Below are 10,005 nucleotides of genomic sequence, written 5' to 3'. Positions count from 1 at the left end.
TTTAGAGAGCATAATGGACATATACAGCAAGCTGCTAAAGGGGGTGGGGACAATTTCAATAATTAGATATTTAGACAGATATACAGATCTGTCCTTTTTGGCATGGGAAATAAACGGAACTGTGAGGCATTGCAGAACTCTGAGATGCAGAGGGATCTACGTGTAATAATGGATGATTACTAAGGGCTAAAATGCAGATGTAGAAATTAGGAAAGCTAAGATAATGTTATTGTTTATTGTTTGGGAAATTGAATATAAAGTTATGCTTATGCTATTTGTACACATGGCATTGGTGAGATCACTGTGACATGTTCTCCTTCTTCACATTTTGCAACTCCCATTTTGTCTATGTTCTTGGACTCTTAACTACTCCCATCCACTCTCTGATCCAATAAACTTATTATCTTATCCCCATGGTCAACCTGGTTTTGCTTGATCATATCGTAGCTCAGAGCTTTTTTTAATTACGGTAACTCAATTTCTCTTCCCCCAGATGTGGTCTGACCAGCATTTTTTTTTTAAATTTTAGATTAGGCAGAAATTGCAATAGGTCGAGTGCCCTATTGCTAAATTGTATGTGTGAAAGATGAGAATGTCTGACAAACCTGACGTGCTATCGGGATATATTCTTGAATAACAAAAAATAAATAAACATGTCATTTCGGATTGAAGAAAATTGATTTTTTTTAATGGGCCGGTTTAATAAATTTCACAGGTTGTCTAAGAGCAGCAGCTGCTGCAACTCTGGGACAGTGTTGGTCGGCTCACTCAAGCATATGCGTCTTCGGCCTGGTATTGTACCCACACTGTTCGTGCCCAGCCTGTGTGGAGAGTCGGAGGAGCGGCGGCCGGGACCCTGCGCAGCGCCGGCAACCAGGCAGCGAGACACGGGGGAGTCGGTGGGCAGCGCGGCCACGGTAGGTTGTTGCGGCAGAACTGAGCGGAACCTGCTGGGTGCAGACACCCCCGCACAGGACAGTCGGCAAGGGCAGCGTGTTCAAAGCAGCAGATGAACGAGGCGTAATGTGACCTTCTACCAGTACAGCCCCGTGTGACACTGTCCACACACAGCACAGCCCCGTGTGACACTGTCCACACACAGCCCCGTGTGACACCCCCTACACACAGCCCCGTGTAACACTGTCCACACACAGCCCCGTGTAACACTGTCCACACACAGCCCCGTGTAACATCCCCTACACACAGCCCCCGTGTAACATCCCCTACACACAGCCCCGTGTGACACTGTCCACACACAGCCCCGTGTGACACTGTCCTACACACAGCCCCGTGTGACACTGTCCACACACAGCCCCGTGTGACATCCCCTACACACAGCCCCGTGTGACACTGTCCACACACAGCCCCGTGTGACACCCCACAGGTTAACAAGTGCAGCACAAAAGACATAGTCGAAACGCACCTCAGCAAGGCCTTTCACCAGGTCCTGCGTGATTGGTTACTCTGGAAGTTTAGATCCCGTGGGAACCAGGGAGAACAAGCAAACTGGATACAGAATTGGCACCAAAGATACTAGAGGAGCGCTCCTCTAGTATGTTTGATTGACACGATGTAGGAAGCAGAGGGTGGTGGTGGTGTGTTGTTTTTCATACTGGAGACATGTGAACACAGGTTTACATCAAGGATTGGTACTGGGCACATTGGTGTTTGCCATCTATATCAATGACACAGGGCAGCACAGTGGTGCAGCAGTAGGGTGCTGCCTAACAGTGCCAGGGTGCTACTGTCTTTATGGAGTTTGTACATTCTCCGTGACCTGATGGGTTTTTGTAACATGGGTACAAGTGGTTGTAGCAGGTACCCTACCAGCATTTAAAAGACACTTGGACATGCACGTGGATAGGTGAGGTTAAGAGGGATATGGGGGAAACATGGGCAAACGTGACGAGCTTAGATGGTGCATCTTGGTCGGCATGGATGATCCGTGCTGAATTATCTGTTTCTACGCTGTATGACTCTGACACTGCCCCTGCACGGCCCTGGTGCTGAATGCACCATTCTCCATATACAACTCTTGTTACTCCTTTGTCCAACCATCTGTCATTCAAAACCCCTCTCACCTGCATTCAGTTTAAACCAGCATTTGCAGTTCCTTCCTACACATTTTGTCTGCTCCACTGCAAATTCTCCTCAAGGTATGTGGGGTACTTTGGTATTCAAGGGGACTGAAGAAGTTTTCCTACTCTCTCCGATGAGAGTTCTGCCACATCCTCTTGCGCCGTTCTATATCTCTCTACATCACCATCTACAGTGCCCTCCATAATGTTTGGGACAAATACCCATCATTTATTTATTTGCTTCTGTACTCCACAATTTGAGATTTGTAATAGAAAAAAATCACTTGTGGTTAAAGTGCACACTGTCAGATTTTAATAAAGGCCATTTTTATACATTTCAGTTTCACCATGTAGAAATTACAGCAGTGTTTATACATAGTTCCACATTCCAGGGCACCATAATGTTTGGGACTCAGCCATGTCATGTAAATGAAAGTAGTCATGTTTAGTATTTTTGTTGCATATCCTTTGCATGCAATGACTGCTTGAAGTCTGCGATTCATGGACATCACCAGTTGCTGGGTGTCTTCTCTGGTGATGCTCTGCCAGGTCTGTATAGCAACCATCTTTAACTTATGCTTGTTTTGGGGGCTAGTCACCTTCAGTTTTCTCTTCAGCATGTAAAAGGCATGCTCAAATGGGTTCAGATCAGGTGGTTGACTTGGTTACTCAAGAATTTGCCATTTTTTAGCTTTGAAAAACTCCTTTGTTGCTTTAGCAGTATGTTTGGGATCATTGTCTTGCTGGACGGCCAATTAGTTTTGAGGCATTTGTTTGAAATGGAGCACATAGGATGTGTCTGTACACTTCACAATTCAATTTGCTACTACCATCAGCAGTTGTATCATCAATGAAAATAAGTGAGCCAGTACCTTCAGCACCCATACATGCCCAGGCCATGACACCCCCACCACCGTGTTTCACAGATGAAGTGGTATTTTGGATTTTGGGCAGTTCCTTTCTCCTCCATACTTTGTTTTTGCCATCACTCTGATATAAATTAATCTTCGTCTCATTTGTCCACAAGACCTTTTAACAAAACTGTGGTTTCTCTTTTAAGTATTTCTTCACAAACTGTAACTTGGCCATCCTATTTTAGCGGCTTCCCAGTGGTTTGCATCTTGTAGTGTAGCCTCTGTATTTCTGTTCATGATGTTTTCTGCCTATAGTGGTCATTGACAAATCCACACCTGACTCCTGAAGAGTGTTTGGGGTTTTTTCTTTATTATAGAGAGAAATCTTCTGTCATCAGCTGTGGAGGTCTTCCTTGACCTGCCAGTCCCTTTGCGATTATTAAGCTCACAAGTGCTCTCTTTCTTCTTAATGATGTTCCAAACAGTTGATTTTGGTAAGCGTGTTTGGTTAATGTCTCTAATGGGCCTGTCCCATTTAGGTGATTTTTTTTCGGTGATTGCCGGCACTGCCGTAGTTGTAGCAAGTCGCCGAAAAAACGGCGACAGGGCCCCCCCCACGACAATGTCGACAACAACCTACCACCAAGTTGACGTCAAGCTAGGGCAAGGTCCTGACAAACAGCAATCCATCAGGACATCCACCTACGACCACAGCTACAATAACCTACGTCCACCCGCGACATGCTACGACCCTGTCGGCGACAACTTAAGACAATTCGGTTGTCGGTACCTGTTGCCGGTTGATGTAGGTAGTCGCCAATGGAATTCACCAAAGTCAACACCAGCGACAACCTACGTCATCCTGGCGAAAACCTACGACAGCACCTATATCAGGAGAAGTCAAGCTACGTTCATTGGTGTCAAGGCAACTGTCGCCGAAAAGCTTTGAACATTTCAAAATCCAGCGGCGACCAGAAAAATGCCACGATTCTTTGGGCGACTGAGGAGACGACTCACGGCCATACAGGCGACACCCCGGCGACCATGTGGCGACAGCCTAGTCGCCTGTAGTCGCCTAAAATAATTGCCTAAGTGGGACAGGCCCTTAAAAGTTTTATTCTTGTTTCTCAGTCTTATAATCGCTTCTTTGACTTTCATTGGCACAACTTTGGTCCCCATGTTGATAAACAGAAATAAAAGTTTCCAAAGGTGATGGAAAGACTGGAGGAAAGACTTAAGTGTTGAGGGGTCTCTTATATGGGGGGGGGATATGTATAAACACAGCTGTAATTTCTAAATGGTGAAACCAAAATGTATAAAAATTGCCTTTAATCAAATCTGACAATGTGCACTTTAACCACATGTGATTGTTTTCTATTACAAATCTCAAATTGTGGAGTACAGAGGCAAATAAATAAATGATGGGTCTTTGTCCCAAACATTATGGAGGGCACTGGATATCTCTCGTTACCCTTCCCCATGACTCTCAGTCTAAAGAAGGTCTTGTCCCGGAACGCCACCTATTCCTTTTCTCCAGGGATGCTGCCTGACCCACTGAGTTACCAGTTTTTTGTGTCTTATCTTCACCCATCATTTGCCAATCTTTGTCGAGCCTCCCACCTTTCCTGCAACTTTCTCCCTCCCCTCACTTTACAATCGGTCTGACGAAGGGTCCCGACCCGAATGGTCGCTTGTGCATCTTCCCCAGATATGCTGCCTGACCCGTTGAGTTACCCCCAGCATTTCGTAGTTACTCCGTTGTGGGAAAACGACCCCGCTACTCTCTCCCGGGCACACTTTGCTGAACACATTGGGGTTTGTCAGAACTGCAGGGAGGTTTGTGGCGGCATCCGATCGCGACCCAGCCTGCAGCCTCCCGATCCCGGCGCAGAAAGCTGCTGCTAACACAGGTGGCCAACTAATGCAGCTCGCCGTTAGTTCGCAGCAAAATAATACATCGAGCAAATTGCTGGAGGAACTGAGAGGATCAGGCAGCATCTGTGTAGGCAGGGCGGGGGTAGACGTTTCAGGGTGCGACCCTGCACCAGGAATGAGAGAGGGGAGGGGAGGAGTGAGGCAGAGGAACCAGGTGAGGAGGGGGATGATGGGCAGGAGGGTGGGAAACAGGGGCTGGTAGGTGACGGGTTAGGAGAGAGGACAAAGAGCAGATGGGAAGTGTTAGGGTGGGGGCAGAGACAGAGGTTGAAAAGTGACAGAGATTGCAAATGCTGTCATCTGATAAGTAAATGAGGAGATTTGTGGAATCAGATAGTGGAGGGCTGATGGGGAAAGAAACTAGGTGCGGTGGGGGTGGTGCGGTGGGGGTTGTGGAGCGTACGTGATGAAAGGTTGGAAGTGCCTGGGTGGATCAGTAGGAAAGGGAAAGGATCACAGGAGGTGTGGATGACTTGAAATTAGAAAGTTCAATGTCCATTGATGTCAGATTCACTTTCCCATTCCCATTTATTGTCACATGCACCAATTAAGGGTACAGTGATATTTGAGTTACCATGCAGCCATACGATTAAAAAGAACACCACACAATTAAAAGGAATGATTGAACTTAACATAAACATCCACCACATTGGTCACTGTAATGGAAGACAATAAAAGTTCAGTCAGTCATCCTCTCGTGTTTGGGGCCTTGACCCTCCGCAGTAGCCGCTATGGATGGCCCGATGTTATAGGCTGTAGGCAGGCCAGCGGTAGAGGAAGTTGTTGGAGAGGTTTCTTTGGGTTAAGACTTACTTCCATTTGGAAGAAATGGATTAATTAGGGACAGTCAGCATGGTTTTGTACATGGCGGGTCATGTTTTACTAACGATGGTTTTTTGCTGAGGTGATGGATGAGGGTAGGGCAATGGATGTCGTCTACGTATTTTAGTAAGGTGTTTGAACAAGTTCCCCATAGTAGGTTGATCCCGAGGATTAAGATGCACGAGATTAACAGTGAATTGGTTGCATGGATTTAGAACTTGTTTACTGATAGAGACTACTTGTGGTGGAAGGACAATATCTAGGCCATAAGTTTGTGTCTAATGGAGTTCTGCAGTGATCGGTGCTGGGGAGCCTCTGATATACATACATATATACGTACATACAAACAAACATAGATCGGTTGGTTAGTAAATTTGTAGATTATACTAAAATTGCTGGGGCTGCACACTGCAGGGAATTGGGTGGAGAAATGGAAGATGGAGTGTGAAGTGTGAAGTGTTTCACTTCGGGAGGTCAAATGTAAGGAGAAAAATATACAATTAATGACAAGACCCCAAGCGGCATTAATGAACAGAGGGATCTTGGAGTTCAAAGCCATAACTCCCTGAAGATAGCAACACAAGTAAACAGAGTGGTAAAGGTGGTGTAAGGTATGCTTGCCTTCCTTGGTCGGGGCATTGAGTGTATGTCAGGAAGTCGTGGTGCAGCTTTATTGGATTTTGGTTCAGCCGCATTTGGAGTATTGTATGCACTTTTGGTTGCCACATTACAGGAAGGGTGTGGAGGGTTTGGAAAAGGTGCAAAGGAGGTTTATCAGAATGATGTCGTGATTGAGGTGTATTAGTTCCAAGGAGATGTTGGGCAGACCTGGATTGTTTTTCCTGCATGCCAGAGTTTGAGGGGAGACCTGATAGAAGTATATAAAATTCTGATTTTCAGGATAATCGTCTTCTGTAACTGAGCAATGTGACCACTTGGTGGCTCTGGGTTATTTTTTTCCCCTCCAAATATTCTGGAGATCTCCTGAAGCATTTTCATCCTTAAAATCTATACACTTCCTCAATAACTGAAATATCCAACCTATGGTCCAGGTAAATTTACAGTTTGAAGAAACACACAATTACATGCTTACATGCATATGTTTGATTATTAAAGATTTATTTAAACCCATTCCATAATTTCATAAATTCATAAGTGATAGGATCAGAATTAGGCCATTTGGCCCATCGTCTACGTCGTCATTCAATCGTGGCTGATTGAATGAGGCTGATCTTACCCTCATAACTCCATTCTCCTGCCTTCTCCCTAGAACTCCTGGCAAGTAGATTATAGTTTCTTCCTGCAGGCCACCTGTAATTTGTATACATGGATCACATGCAGGGTACTTCAAAGCAACAGTTAATCTGAAGCTTTATTTTTAGTGTTGTAAAAATCCCTTGCCTGTTTAAATTCATGTTATGATTGCACGTAAATTGTTCTCATTTTCTTAAACTGTAGTAATGCACTATATTCTTAATTGATCAATTTTCTACATTTAACAAATAACGAGGGTGTACAAATCCTGTTAGGATTTATTGCTTTAATCAAACATTTCATTACAATAATCTTCAACAGCTCTGATCTCCCTTGGTTGTCCTCATCTTCTAACAACAATTGTGTACTTGATTTGTAAACTAGATTGTGAACATCTCTGCTGTTCGCCTTGTAACATTCCAAGTTATGCCACAAGAAGGAGTTTAGAAAGAAAGGCAGACATTTCCTCAGAAAGAGAATTTTGGGTCTGGTGGTGTGTATCAGTTATTAGCAAAATTAATTGAAGTCTGCAATCATTCATGCCCACTGTATTTTTTCACTTTATACTTCCGTATTTCTAAAATAATATATAAAAGTCATCCCAATACAGAGGGACTGCTAAACACATTTAGAAGAAATCAAGTCAAGAGTGTTTTATTGTCATATATCCCAGATAGAGCAATGAAATTCTTACTTGATATATTCTAGCACAGCAGAATATGTAATCATAATAAATAATATGACAAAACTCAATAAAACAAACAATAACAGTGCAATAATAATAATAATGGTCTATTGTAGTTCATAGCTTATGAGGTTTTAGTGTTTAATAGCCTGATGGTTGCAGGGAAGAAGCGGTTCCTGAACATGGATGATACCGTTTTCAGGCTCCTGTACCTTCTTCCCAATGGCAGTGGTGAGATGAGTGTGTGTGGGGGTGTGGGTCTCTGATAATGTTGGCTGCCTTTATGAGGCAGTGACTCCGATAAATCCCTTCAATGGTGGGGAGGTCAGAGCCGGTGATGGACTGGGCAGTGGTCACAACTTTTTGCAGTCTTTTCCGCTCCTGGACGTTCAAGATGCAAACCAGGCCACGATGCAACTAGTCAGTATGCTCTCTACTGTGCAGCCGTAGAAGTTCAAGAGAATCCTCTTTGAGAGACCGAATCTCCGTAACCTCCTCAGGAAGTAGAGGCGCTGATATGCTTTCTTTATAATTGCATCAGTGTGCTGGGTCCAGGAATGATCGTCGGAAATATGCACGCCCAGGAATTTGAAGTTTTGACTCTCTCCACCATTGTCCCATTGATATAAACTGGATTAAGACGGCTACAATTTATTTTTGTAAAATGCACCATCTTTATCATGTAAATGTACCAGATTGCAAATGGTGTTAAATGCACCAGATTGTAACTGGTGTTAAAACAGAGTAATTCCTCTCACAGTTCGTGCATTCTAATATATCCACTATCCACTATGCTTGGAAATCTCTGGATTATGTGGTCTCCAGTAAATTATTAAAATCTTAAGAGCACATTGGGTTAAATAGGGGGAAACCCCCCCCCCCCCCCCCCCCAAATCTGAATGTCAAGTCGTCAAATTTGTGATCATGCATTTGGTGTGCTTTTAGGGACTTATTGGACAGAGGTGATTGGGTGATGTTACAGTAGATCAGTTGGGCCTGGGCAGGAGAAGATTTCAAAGCTGAAATGAACCAAGTCCTTGGAGGTATTTATGTACCGGCTGTGCATCCTTTTGCTTCAGTAGATGCACAGAGAGAGTGGACATATTTTTGTCAAAGTCTTTATTGTGCACTGAAGTTCTTAGCTTAAAATATATATTTCTGATGCACATCCTTACTATGGTTCTGAAACTAAATTAATCATTACCTGGAGAGTTGTGGTGCAGAAGAGATGGGAGGTGTGGGGTGCTAATATTTAATCCTTTAATCATTTTCCTTTACCTAATAATGGAAATCAAACCAAGCCCTCATTTGAATGCCTGCTGCCTCAGGTGGTGAAGCTGCAGAGACCATTATTGAATGTTTGTAGGCTAGAGTGAGAAGTCTTAGCAATAGAGTGAATGCAGAAATTAGTTGAAATTCATCTACATTGTTGGCAGAAAGCCAGCGGTATCAGAGTCTGCTCTTTGCCAGATAGTTAGAATTGACAGCACTCGTTGGGGAAATGCAGGGAATGCCAAGCTGCCAGTCGGGTTGAGTTTACTTCAGTTCAGAGATACAACATGCAAACGGGCCCTTCGGCCCACTGAGACAACGGTGAATATCGATCACCCATACACTTCTTCTATGTTATCCCACTCGGGACAATTTACAGAAGCAACGACCTTCTGGCCTTCTGGCCTTCTGGAGAACCCTGAGAAAACCCATGAGGTCACAGGGAGAATGTACAAACTCCACATAGACATCACCTGTAGTCAGGATCGAACCTGGGTCTCTGGAGCCGTGAGGAATCTGCACTACTGCTGCATCACTGTGCGACACTAGCATGTTCTCAGAGTCATGCGGGTCTATAAAGTAAAAATATTTCACTTTCCACCCAACACTGGTGGTCACTGTCTTTAACAGATGTTTCACTGCTTTTGAAGTGACTGTGCTGGTGACTGATTCATAGTCAGAATCGAACATGGGTTTCTGGCACAAAAACATTGTATTTGATGCAATTATGTCTCTTACAGTTTGTTCAACAATATATCATCTTAGTAGACGAGGAAGAGTTAAGCAGCAAAGGATTAACCTTGAGTTAAAAAGATAACCCATTGACCTTTTAGCCAAATGAGAAGTGGTTGATCCAGATCCAGATCTAATACTGCGGGCTAGACATTCTCATGTACATTCGGTTCAGACTTTTGGTGGACCTGGGATGTTAGATATGTGATTATCCATATATGCTTTGGAGTCAGGGTTTTGTGGTGGTTGGGTATGCAGGAGTTGGATGTTTCATTGGGCTGGGGTCGGACTGCATTCAAGAGTGGGCTCCATAGCCTTTGGCAGTGATGGCTGGAGTGGTGTTGGAAGTGTTCCCACCTCTGTGACTCTGCTA

At 44.2% G+C, this 10,005-nt stretch overlaps 1 protein-coding gene across 1 annotated transcript in view; it reads left to right on the top strand.

Annotated features, from left to right (window-relative positions):
* The first annotated feature begins 758 nt into the window (after positions 1-758).
* Positions 759-10,005, top strand: part of plgrkt (plasminogen receptor, C-terminal lysine transmembrane protein) — a 29,902-nt gene continuing 20,655 nt past the window's right edge. The window contains exon 1 of the mRNA XM_055632385.1: positions 759-917. The gene's annotated coding sequence lies outside the window, so the exon portion shown is untranslated. The remainder of the gene's footprint in view (positions 918-10,005) is intronic.

Source organism: Leucoraja erinacea, chromosome 3 (assembly GCF_028641065.1).
Source record: "Leucoraja erinacea ecotype New England chromosome 3, Leri_hhj_1, whole genome shotgun sequence".
NCBI lineage: Eukaryota > Metazoa > Chordata > Chondrichthyes > Rajiformes > Rajidae > Leucoraja > Leucoraja erinaceus.
The sequence above is the reverse complement of the archived record's forward strand: the minus strand, read 5'-3'. Positions and strand labels throughout refer to the sequence as shown.